Here is a 12,291-nt window from a genome sequence, read left to right as displayed (position 1 = left end):
TGGTCCCTTCCTGAACACTTACTTATAGTATAACCTTGGACAAATGACTTAACCTTACCAAGCCTCAGTGTTACATTCATAAAATGGTAATAACACTACTTACCCCACAGGGTTTTGGTGTAGATTAAATGAGAAATTACATATAGCATGCCTTTGGCATAGTATCTGACACACTGTAAAAAATGAGATATATTATTGTCATTAACATTATTTTATTAAGAAAGGAGGCTGGTATCCAGCTGCCTCTGCACAGAATGCCAATAAATGAGTGGTTGCGCGACCAAGAAATATGAATTGGCAGGTGCACACAATGTTCAGAGTGAGTTTGCTGGCAGTGAGTTAGAAAGTGAAGTTTATCTTCTCACTATTAAGTTCATTTAAAAATGAACCAGGGGCACCTGGGTAGCTCAGTTGGTTAAGTGTCCATCTCTTGATTTCAGCTCAGGTCATGATCTTGAGGTCGTAAGATGGAACCCCACATCCAGTGCAGACGCTGGGCGTGGAGCCTACCTAAGATTCTCTCTCCTTCTCCTCCCTCTTCCTTTATCCCTCCCCAATCCCTGCAAGTGTTCTCTCTCTCTCTCTCTCTCTCTCTTTCAAAAAAGAAATATATATGTATACTTATGCACATTTTTTGGTGACATGGTGGCAAGTGGGATCCCAATAACCAAAACCTTTCTCTGGTGGCCCTACCTATGATGGGTGGGGGTGGCAGGTGGCAGAGGGATGGGCTCCACAAGCAACCGCAGCAGCACTGTGCAGTAACCACAGCCTCTCATTCCCTGACCTTCCATCCTTCTTTGATTCTCTTCAGGTGGGCCAAATGCCACTACTCATTACAGTAAATGTCTCAAGATCCTTTTAAGAAATGCTCACAAAATGATCCTCCAGGATTTACTTCTGATGGCCAAATTAGGGGGTTGGAAGCTTGAATGAAGAAACTAAAAGGCCCCGAGGCCAGAGAACTAGAGAATCAGAGAAGCCACAATGCCGAGTTGTGGGACAGTTGCCTGCCTGCGCCTCCTCTACATGGTCTGGGCCGTTGGAGAGAAGCCTGCAGGAAGCTACCAGGCTGCCTAGCTCCCAGGCCCCACACTGCCACCAAGATGCTGGTTGGCTGAGGGCATCATGTCCTCTCATCTTTAAAAATAAAAACATTTTTGGGGTCACTGTTTTTCAAATGAGACACCTACTTCAGAATCACCTGGAGAGTTTGTTTGAAAATGCAAAATATGGGGCTCACTTGAAACCACTGGAGTTCAAGAAGCTGGATTGCAGGAATCTGTATTTGTCATTTTCCCTTCACAGTCAAGTTTGAGACTCGCTAGCCTGTGAGGGAGCTCTGAGACACACCACCGCTGGTTGTAACACCTCTACCCACTTGGAGGCAGACTCTAACAAGCTTTGTTTCTCTTCTCGGCCATGTGCAATCTAGGAGAGGCAGATATAACGGTGAGCCTAGCAGCAAACATAGGTAACGCCCAATCTTTTCTCCATGTTCTTCTCTCCCAGCCAGGACTTCCGTGTGGGTCACAAAAGCTGGCTGGCTCTGGCAGCCACTGTTCCTACGTAACTCAAGTCCAGCTCCTACTGAACATGGACCACATGCGCATGCTCACACACATGCACAAAGCAAAGGTTTATGGAGTGCTCATCTCGTGGCAGTCTCTCACAGGTATTCCTTAATTAACCATCACCACAACCCTGTGAGGCACATACTACCTTGTCTCCATTTTAATCATGACAACACTGCAGCACGAGGTTCAGTAATGCCCTCATGATCACCCAGCTGCAAAGGGGAGAAGCCAGGATTCCAACGCAGACAATAAGATGTCAGAGTGAGTGCTTTTATGCTCCCATCCATAACTTAATCTCCGCTGGTGGGATTTTAGGCATCCATTTTATGAGAGAGTCTTAAAGGATCACAAATCCCTACACTTCATCTGTGAAATAAGAATTGGATGCACAGATTTTAGCTGTTCTTTTCAACCTTAAAAGTCAATTAAACTGAACAAAGTTTGGTGACCCCCATTACCCAGGCCAATGGATCTCCATGTGGAGTAAGCAATCTGGAAATGTACAGGATTATTTTAGGTTGTCACAATGACTGGGGGCCAGCAGCATGAATGGTCTGCAGCTGCTAAATGGTCTGCAGCTCTCAAGCCAGGTTTGCCTGAAGAATCACCCTCCTGGGGCACCTGAGTGGCTCAGACCATTTAAGCGTCAAGCATCTGCCTTCAAGCTCAGGTCCTGATCTCAGGGTCATGGGATCATGGGATGGAGCCCACCTGGGGCTCCCTGCTCCGTGGGAAGTCTGCTTCTCCCTCTCCTCCTGCTCTCGCCCTCCCTACTTCCCCCCACTGCTCATGCTCTCTCTCTCTCTCTGTCTCTAATAAATAATCTTTTTTAAAAATTTCAAAAAAAAGGACTCGCCCTCATGCAGTGACAGCATCCACAGAGGAACTCCCACAGGCAATGGAGGTATGGTGTCCGGTTAAGGAGTTCTTTTTTTTTTTTTTTTTAAGATTTTATTTATTTATTCATGAGAGACACACAGAGAGAGAGAGAGAGAAAGGCAGAGACACAAGCAAAGGGAGAAGCAGGCTCCATGCAGGGAACCTGATGTGGGACTCGATCCCGGGTCTCCAGGCAGGACCACACCCGGGGCTGAAGGCCACACTAAACCACTGAGCCACCTGGACTGCCCAGTTATAGAGTTCTAATCGTGCTCCCCCAAGACAGGGAGGATACTGAACAATCAGAGTCTCCTCCAGCCCTCTCTTACAGAGGAGTTTCAGCAAGTCAGACCATTCTTGTTACAAGATTCTATTTTTTGAGAACTTTGGCGATTTCAGACAAGGTTATCTCTATCAGGAAAAAAAAATCATACTGGCATTTGGGTGTCATCCCATCATCTACCTGAATTATACTGAATGTCTTTTTGTCAATGATGTACGTGGATAACTGGAGCATGAAAGATTGCACCAGCATAAACAAAGGCAGGATAAAAAATATGCTCCTTCTTTGAGCCTGCACCCAGTAATGGTTATATTAATCACCATTATCATTATAGCTACCCTCCCCGGTATCATCAGAATCAATTCAGCAACTGTTTCTCATGGTGACGTCTCCTTATTACAACACGGTATTAATTGTATCTGAGTTGATTTTCTGCTCCTACTGCTGAACAGCTGTGTGGGAGTAAATATCCTTCAGTGAAACACCAGCTCAGGCTGCCAGGACTCAGGAAATTGATCCAGATGTGAGCAGGATGGGGGGGGGGCAGCTGTGGAATAGAATACCCAGTGTCTGTGCTAAATTTAGTAATCAGTGCAGCCAATAAAGAGTTAACAGCTTGAGTTTTGCTTTTTATTCGTTTAATCTAGGTCAGAAACATTCATCCTGAGGAACCTTGTCTAGTGCCTTCTTTATAAAAAAGGAGAAAGTACAACCATCAAGAGAATAACCACATGGATTCCCTAACCATCTGATTAAAACTATAACTATCCCAAATTTCTATTGTGGTTATTGGGAAACAAAGCCATCTCAGCACTTTGATTTTTTTTTTTTAAGTACATTTCCACACACTTTAGTTTGTGACTTCTGCAAATTAGAGCTCTCACACTTTTTTCCCTAGACAGACTGAGCCAATTACACACCAGAGCAACAGTAATTTTGTTGCCTCCCCTTGGAGTCTCTAACTGGCCAGCAAAAGTACCAGAAGACCTGTTGATTTGTATCTCTCTTGTTGCTTCTTATCAGCTCCATTGCCTCTGGACATCACAAACTGTGTTTATTTTACTTTATTTTGTTTTAAGGATCTGGCAATGAGCTAAGACTCAGATTACTTAGCTGCCCCCCTCTTAACTGCTTATTTCTCCATGTGAGGTTGCGTGGACCATTTCTTCATCTTTTAAAAATGGCAGCAATACAGGGAGCTCAGGTGGCTCAGTCTATCAAGCGCCTGACTCTTGCTTTAGGCTCAGGTCATGATCTCAGGGTCCTGGGATAGAGCCCCCCTCCTTGCTCTCCTTGCTCAGCAGCGAGTCTGCTTAAAGATTCTCTCCCTCTGCACCTCCCCCAACTTGTGATCTTTCCCTCTCTCTCTAAAATAAATAAGTCTTTTAAAAATTAAAAAAAAAATTTAATGGCAGCAATTCCACTTCTAGAATATCTATCTGAAGAAAATGAAAACACTAATCCAGAAAGAGATATGCACCCTTATGTTCATTGTAGCATCATTTACAATAGCCAAGGTATAGAAACAAATGTCCATTGATAGGATAAAGATACGCTGTGTGTTTTTGCATTCCATATATATATATATGGACTCCTCAGCAATAAAAAAAAAAAAAGAAAATCTTGCCATTTAGAACCTGGATGGATCTTGAGTGTATGATGCTAAGTGAATAAGTCAGACAGAGAAAGACAAATACCCCATGATTTCACTTCTAAGTGAAATCTAAAACACAAAACAAAACAAAACCCAGATTCATAGATACAGGAAAGAGTGGTGGTTGCCTGAGGAAAGGGGTACTGGGGGGAGGGGGTCAAGAGGGTGTAGGCATAATGGGTGAAGGTGCTCTAAAGGTATAAACATCCAGCTACAAAATAAATAAGTCATGGGGATGTAATGTACAGCACGGGGAATATAATCAATAATATTGTATTAACTTTGAATGAGAACAAATGGTAACCAGACTTGTAGTAATCAATTTACAATGTATACAAATGTCAAATCACTAGGCTATATACATAAAATTAATTTAATATCATATGTCAATTGTTTTTATTCAATAAAAAAATTGTTAATTCTAATTTTAAAAAAGAAGAAGAATAGCTGGTCTTTGCTCACTAGATGAGCAGCAATAAGGCAGGCAGGAAATACCATAGGGCTAAGCTCAGTGTGATAAGCCCACTGGAGTCTTCTGAGAAGGTGTGGAAAAGCTTCTGGAGGTCATCTGCAGTGCATGGCAGGAGCCTTACCATGTTTCTTTCAACCCTACTATCCTCCTTCTAAGAAAATGTCCTAGGAAAGGCTGTAATGATGGGCTCACAAGTCTTTACATACAAATGCAGTTTGTTTCAATATTTACAATGAAAATTTGCAACAAATTTAAATATCAGCAATATAAGATTAGTTAAGAAAATTATAAAATATTATATAGCCATTAAATTATGGTTTTCAAAAATTTGGTAATGCCTTTGGAAAAACTCAAACAACTAGGTTTAAAACAAAAGTTTAGAAATCATTCTTTTTTCCAAAATTTGACACAGCCAAATATAGATAATCATAGTGATGTGTGTGCATGTGTATGTATAACATGTATATTGGTATAAAAGGAGGGAAGGAGAGGAGGAAATTGAGAGAGAAATACACCAAAAATATTAAAATTGATTATCACTTGATGGGCTCTTCTGTGATTTATGTTCTTTATGTTTTCAATTTTCCTAATTTTCTAAAATTACTTTTATAATCAAGAAAAACAAATACTTTAAAGCTAAGTTTGTGTGAAACTATTTTTTCTTAAGATTTTATTTATTTATTTGAGAGAGGAATAGTGCACACATGATCCAGGGGAGGGGCAGAGGGACAAGTAGACTCCCCACTGAGCATGGAGCCTGACACAGGGCTCAATCCTAGGACCCCGAGATCATGATCTGAGCTGAAGTCAGACGCTTAACCAGCTGAATCACCCAGGCGCTCCTGTGTGAAGCTATTAAAATTATATTTTAAAATAGTTTCAAGATGTGGGAAAATGTCTATACAAAAACTCAAGGTCAATTCTTGTTTCATTGAGTGATGTACATTTAAGTCTCCTCTATGCCTTTTCATGGAGGATAAATTCTTATGGTTGCAACTCTATCGAAAGTCATGAATGAAAAAAGTAAATACCTCAAAATATTAACATTGGTTATTTCTGAATGACAGGATTGGGGTGATCTTAACTTCTTAATTTTTTTAAATTAAAACACACAAACAAAAATATGTTTTCAAGAGTTAAAAAATCGGAAGCCCTATTATTGGCAAAAATGTGCATTTTTAAAATTTGATATTTTAGATATTAAAAATATTTTTTAAGACTTTTGTGTACCCAGTTATACAAATTCCCTTTTCATAGATTATATATATACATATATATGTGTATATGTATTCTAATATATGGAATGAAGGGACTTTCTGAACCAAGTACCATGTGCCAAACAAAATATCTCAGAACCCCAGAGAATAACCAGCACAACCATTGCCCCAAATACCCACCTTGCAATCCAGCCTGGACGTGAAGCCACCACACCCATCAATGCCAGTGAAGCTGTGAGCTGCTGCTCCTTACTACATCAATATCTAGAGAGACTGGTTGAAGCTGACAAGTAAGAAGTGGAGTATTCAAAGGTTTCCTCTCAAGATCCGGCATCAACTATTCCCAAGCCTGTTTCTAGTAGCCTCTTAACATTGCCTCATGTCAATGGTGTGGAAAATCAAGCTGTTATTAATTAAACATATAATTCCAAATGAGACAAACATTACTTCTGGGCCTTGAGAAATGTTACAGAATAGAACAATCATTTTAAGAAACATATTTTTTAAAAACAACTGAGTCCTGGGGACATATGAGTCATTGCCCACACTCTGTAGAATGTACCTGTCCTTGCAATCTATAATCCAAGACTGCACATGCATACATTTGTACCTAAATTGTAAGTTTTAGACAAATGGGTATACATTATTCATATTTGTCCAATATGTATTTTTGGAAGGAGAAGGAAATGACAAATTCTATTAAAATTGAAGTTGAATTTTAACTGTAATAAACATTTTTGAGATTTTTTTTTAACCTGTACAATGATATAGGGAGTTTGTTTTTTTTTTTTAGTCTTTGGGTTTGTGCCTCTGTCTTGCCTGTAACAAAGGACTTGGACCCTCTCAATCCCTAGCTCCTCACCCCAGTTCAGGCTTCGCCTGGCTCCTGTGGTCTTGGGTCTCGCTCTTTCTGAGCACAAAGACAACTGATCACTCCATATGTGACTGGAGGAGCTGTCTACCCAAAGCATATGTATTTAATCAACTTTAATACCCCTGCAGTCCAGAGGAAATGAAATGCCTGGGACTGGGAATAATTATCATTTCCATTACATTAGCAAGGTTTGCTGGAGTGCCAGAGGGGCAGGCCCCTCTCCATCACTCTGCTAACACTGCCTGGCAGCTTAGGGGAGGGCAGGCGTGGACTGCCCAGTCAGTAACTGAAACACATGCGCCCCAAACCTCTTCCCTTTCCTGCTCTCAGTTGTCCTCCTTCAGTTTTCTCTTCTACCTTGAGGTCACAGAACCTACTATGATTAATGAAGAACGTGGCTGATCTTTCATATTTTCTTCAATGTGTCCTTAATATTACTCTTCATTAAAAGAGGGAAATCAAATCTGTGGCCTTTAGAGTGAAATATTAGTAGGCATATAGGCAGCCAAAATAAGAAAATTCCAGAGAGCATCTAGAATCTCACGAGATGGGCCAGCAGCAGCTGAGCCAGGCTGGGGTCCCCAACTCCACAGCACCTCTCAGATGGGGAATCCTGGGTACCCTGGCTCCCACACTGTTCTCTCCAAGGGAAATATCTGGAGGGGTACCTGAAAGCAGCAGAGAAGACACAGAGGACCTATCTTTTCCGAGCTCTCTTGCAAACCATGCAAACTGCCTGAGTTATTTGACTTCTCTGAGTTTGATCTTCTCTTCTGTAAAGTGAGAAGAAAATATCTACCCTTCCTACTCTTGGCATTGCCACGAGGATCAAAGGAGATGATATTTGTGAATGGTCTTTGTACAGCATAAAAAGTACAGGATAATAACTAAGAGATGGCTTAAAGGAGTATTGAACTTGCCTCCCTCCAAATTTATATATGAATTTATATATGAATATAATTGGATATCCAATTATATTCATACATATATATGTATATACATATATGTACATGTATATGTATATACATACATATATATCCATTGTGGCAGGGTGGGGGAAAATACATCCTCTCTTACACTGCAGAAATAAGGATAAACAAGTATAAATTTTTCAAATGCCTGATGTATATCAAAAAGCATTTAAAGTGCGTACCCTTTGGCCCAAAAAAATCCAATACATTGCTTTTATTTATTTTTCAGTCATAGCATGTTAGATTGACAATGTAAACTGGTAGCACATAAAAGGATTACTGTGGTTGAAGTCCTTTTTGTCCTTCAACCTTAATAACATGACCCAACTCAATATTCTTTTTTTAAAGATTTTATTTATTTATTCATGAGAGAGAGAGGCAGAGACATAGGCAGAGAGAGAAGCAAGTTCCCTGAGGAGAGCCTGATGCAGAACTCGATCCTGGAACCCTGGGATCATGACCTAAGCCAAAGGCAGACACTTAACCATTGAGCCACACGGGTGCCCCCCAACTCAATACCTGTTAGAGTAATTCTAGTATTGAGAATGTTGTCAGTGACATGAGCATTCCAGTAATTTCACATAAAAACAAAATATATTACATAACTTAAAAATTATTTATGGCTTTTCATTCTTAAAAATGATAACACATCAACATATGCCTATTGTGTGTATATATGTATATAAAAAGCTCAGAAAATGTAGTCGCAGGAAGTAAAAGAGGTTGGACGTAGGAGACAAAAGGAGAGCTTTCTTTTCATCTGAAAAGCTGTAGCTTTGAACTTGCTTTACAATGTATATATTTGCTTTTGTAAATAAGAAGCCACTTTTTAGACTATAACATAAATCAGTATACAATTGATTATCCACATAGCACTAATCATAACTGCTGCAAGAACACAGAAGGGAAAGCCAACAAGAGTATGAGCTAGAAGAGTGGGTATGACTTACTAGTGACAGAGGAAGTCCAAAGGAACAGTAGGAGAGAGAGAGAGAGAGAGATGATAGATAAGAACCGATATTGCTGAAGAAAAATTTCTGTCAGGGAAGTCATGGACAACGACATTTGATAAGACAGAGGCAGAAGGAAAAAACTTAAATTTAACCCTATCAGCAAAAAATGGCCCATTGGCCATTGTTGAGTTTGTATGTTCAATTTTCAAATATGGGTAATTAAGATGTAGTCATATCTATTCGGATATTAAAGTAAGATTGCAGGTCTGTAGAGACTTATGAGTAATGAACAGAAAGGACTACCTGAGCCATTTGAGCTGCTCTCAGAATCCTCTGACATTGGTTTCTTCCTTGATCGAGACTTTGCTCCATCTATAGAAAGTATGTTTTGTTTACATCTCAAGTTTCCACTTTGGTGGTTTCTAGTACTTGCGTGAAAACCTAGAGCACCCCTCATAGTGTTTCCTAGCTCGGGCTCCACACCCCAACTGGTTGCCTCGGGAATTCTAAAAGTCTTCCTGATCCTAGAACTAAGACACTAAAACCAGTGTTGGCTAGTGGTTCCCAAACCTGGCTGAACATCCGAAGCATCTGGGTAGATTTTTTAAGTGCACATCCCCATATGGATCCAGACTCACTAATCAGAGTGTAAGGATGAGGCCCAGAAATCCCTAATCTCCCAGATGATTGCCATGTAGCCAGTCTGGCTTATCCTGAGCGTCCAAACCCAGGGACCTGTAAGTTAGCTGATTTCTGCCCAACCATTCTGTCACTGTCCCACGGGCCCTCCTCTCTTTCCCAGGGACACCATCCCAGCTGCGGTGTCGTCCCCATCAGCTCTAAGGCCCCCTCGGTGCGGTGGCACCTCAGACACGACTGTATCACTTTAGGTATCAGTAAAAAGAGGGAAAATGAGGCACCACAGAGTGTCAGTTATTCAACAAACAGAACAACTGCCATGATCCTTGGCACTCTGTCGGTGAAGAAGGAACAGCAACACAAGGTTTCAGGAAGCTTCAAGCAAACCACGAGTTAAAATTTGAAAATGTGTAGCCCATCCCTGAGGCACTTTGCAATTTCTGCTCAGTGCCCCTCAGGAATTCGAGAGTTGCCCGGCAGCAGGTCTGTTGTCAAGCGCAATCATTACACGGGTCAAAAGGTAAAGGAAGGCTCACTGCTTGTCCTAGACCAGCGCCTTACTGTCACCTTTCCAACAAATATTGTTACTTGTCATTCTTTGAACAAATACATTTTAACAAATGTATTTCTAAACGAAGCAAGAAAGCCTTCTCAAAATATTTATATTTCACGTTTCTGTGATGCTATGAAGAAATGACAGTCTCAGATGAAGTTCATGACTGATCTCCTGAAGGCTGGCTCTCCTTCGTCATGCTCTGCTTGGTCATCATGGGCGTTTTAAATTTTTTTTAATATTTTATTTATTTATTTGACAGAGAGAGAGTACACGCATAAAAGGGGAAGGGCAGGTGCAGAGGGAGAAGCAGACTCCTCGCTGAGCAGGGAGCCCGATGTGGGGCTCAGTCCCAGGACCCTGAGATCATAACCTGAGCTAAACTGAACTGAGTCACCCAGGCGCTCCCAGGTTTTTTAAAAATTGTGCTAGTATCTGGCATTTTCCTGAGAAGTCAGGAGACTGAAGTCCCTGGGCTCACACTTGAAGGCCACAGTCATCTAAGATGAAGAGGATTTTCTCTGGCAGATGTGACCTGAGCTCCCCAATCTGCCACATTTCCTGTATAGCCTGGGACAAGGCCTGTCAGCTTCCCGGTCCCCAGGGCATCTGAGTCTGCCTCCTGTGCTCAGCAATGGGACCTCTGTAGAAATCAACACACAAGATGATCCGGAACATATTCTGAGAGAAACAAATATAACAGTATCATGACCTAGGAAAGATTTAGAGCAAAGAAGAAACCAAAGTCAGCAAAATTATAGCAGGGACCAAATGTCATGAGACCAGTAGTCTCAAGTTCTACGCCCTTATCTCCACTCTGCTGCCCAGCCAAGAGAGACTCCAGCCGCATCACTGAATGTCTCTGAGTCCTCACTTGTGACTACCTTCCCAAAGGAAGGAAGCAAACTGACATCCTAGCATCTCGTGGCTCTAAGACTATGGTCAGCAAACTGCGACCCACAGGTCAGATCTAACCAGCTGCCTGTCTCTGCATGGCCCACTTGGCTAAGAATGTTTTTTGCAGTTTTCCATGGTCGGGGGGAAAGAAAACATCAAATGAAAAATAATGTTTCATGGTACAGGAAAAGTAGATGAAATCCTAATTTCAGCAGCCATAAATGAAGTTGTATTGAAACACTGCCACATTCGTTCATTTACATACTGTCTAAGGCTGCTTTCAGGGTACAACCAGCAGACATGCAGAGTTGGAACAGAGCCTGTGACCCACCTAGCCTAAAATATTTACTATGTGGCTCTTTACAGGAGAAGTTTGCTGGCCCTGGTCTAAGGCATCAATCTAAGCTGTTCCACTAATATATAAAACTCCCCCAGAGAGTCCCTCACTTGTATTTATATAAAGCTTTCTTTCTAAAAGAATGTGAATTTTCTGGGTGATTATTTCAATAGCAGGGTGTTTTAAATATGACCAAAGTATTTGCATAGGCCTTTTTTCCATGGGAATATCAATAATAGCAGCTATTGCCTATTGAATACACACTAAGTTCCAGGCATTTCACAGGTGTTACCTCATGAATGTCCTCTGCAAACCCTTGAGGTAGCTTTCATCATCCCCTTCCCTTTTTAAGCTAAATAAACCAGGGGTGCCTGGATAAGCTCAATTGGTGAAGTGTCTGCCTTCACCTCAGGTCATGATCTCAGGATCCTGGGATTGAGGCCATGTTGGGCTCCCTGCTCAGCAGGGAGTCTGCTTCTCTCTCTTTCTCCCTCTACTACTCCCCCTGCTTGCCAACCCTCTCTCTTTCTCTCTCTCAAATAAATAAAATCTTTATAATATATATATGGTAAGTAAACCAAAGCTTAGGAAATTTAAATAATATTCCCAAGGTCAAACAGTTAACAAATGGCCAAGTTCATTATAAGTCCACAGCCGAGTTCATTACAAATGCCACTGCTTACACAGCAAATGCCCATCCCCAAGGACATGAGGCCCAAAGAAAAATTGGGAAGAACTCTGCTGCAACCTATTCTTTTTTCATAATCTCATCCCACCCCTCATTCCAAAAACCCTACCTATATAGTACATTGCCTTGACTGACTTTCCCCTTAAATCTCATCTTTTTCATCAAAAAGCATTGCCATAAAAGCTGAGGATATTCAATGTCCTTCGATATGACGATAGGATGCTTGGTCCTCATGAAACCAAAACCCCATCCACTACTGATATGTTCAGCCAGTGGAGGTTCACCATTCCACACTGA

At 41.3% G+C, this 12,291-nt stretch overlaps 1 long non-coding RNA gene across 1 annotated transcript in view; it reads right to left on the bottom strand.

The window, feature by feature from the left end:
- The window catches only part of LOC140604819 (uncharacterized), a 44,752-nt gene that overhangs the window by 1,664 nt on the left and 30,797 nt on the right, over positions 1–12,291 (bottom strand). The window contains exons 5-8 of the long non-coding RNA XR_012007646.1: positions 9,184–9,252; positions 7,625–7,729; positions 6,263–6,485; positions 104–173 (exon numbers count right to left, since the gene is read on the bottom strand). This is a non-coding gene — a long non-coding RNA (uncharacterized lncRNA). The remainder of the gene's footprint in view (positions 1–103; positions 174–6,262; positions 6,486–7,624; positions 7,730–9,183; positions 9,253–12,291) is intronic.

Source organism: Canis lupus, chromosome 15, assembly GCF_048164855.1.
Source record: "Canis lupus baileyi chromosome 15, mCanLup2.hap1, whole genome shotgun sequence".
In the NCBI taxonomy this organism is placed as follows: domain Eukaryota; kingdom Metazoa; phylum Chordata; class Mammalia; order Carnivora; family Canidae; genus Canis; species Canis lupus.
This window is presented reverse-complemented; position numbering and strand designations above follow the sequence as displayed.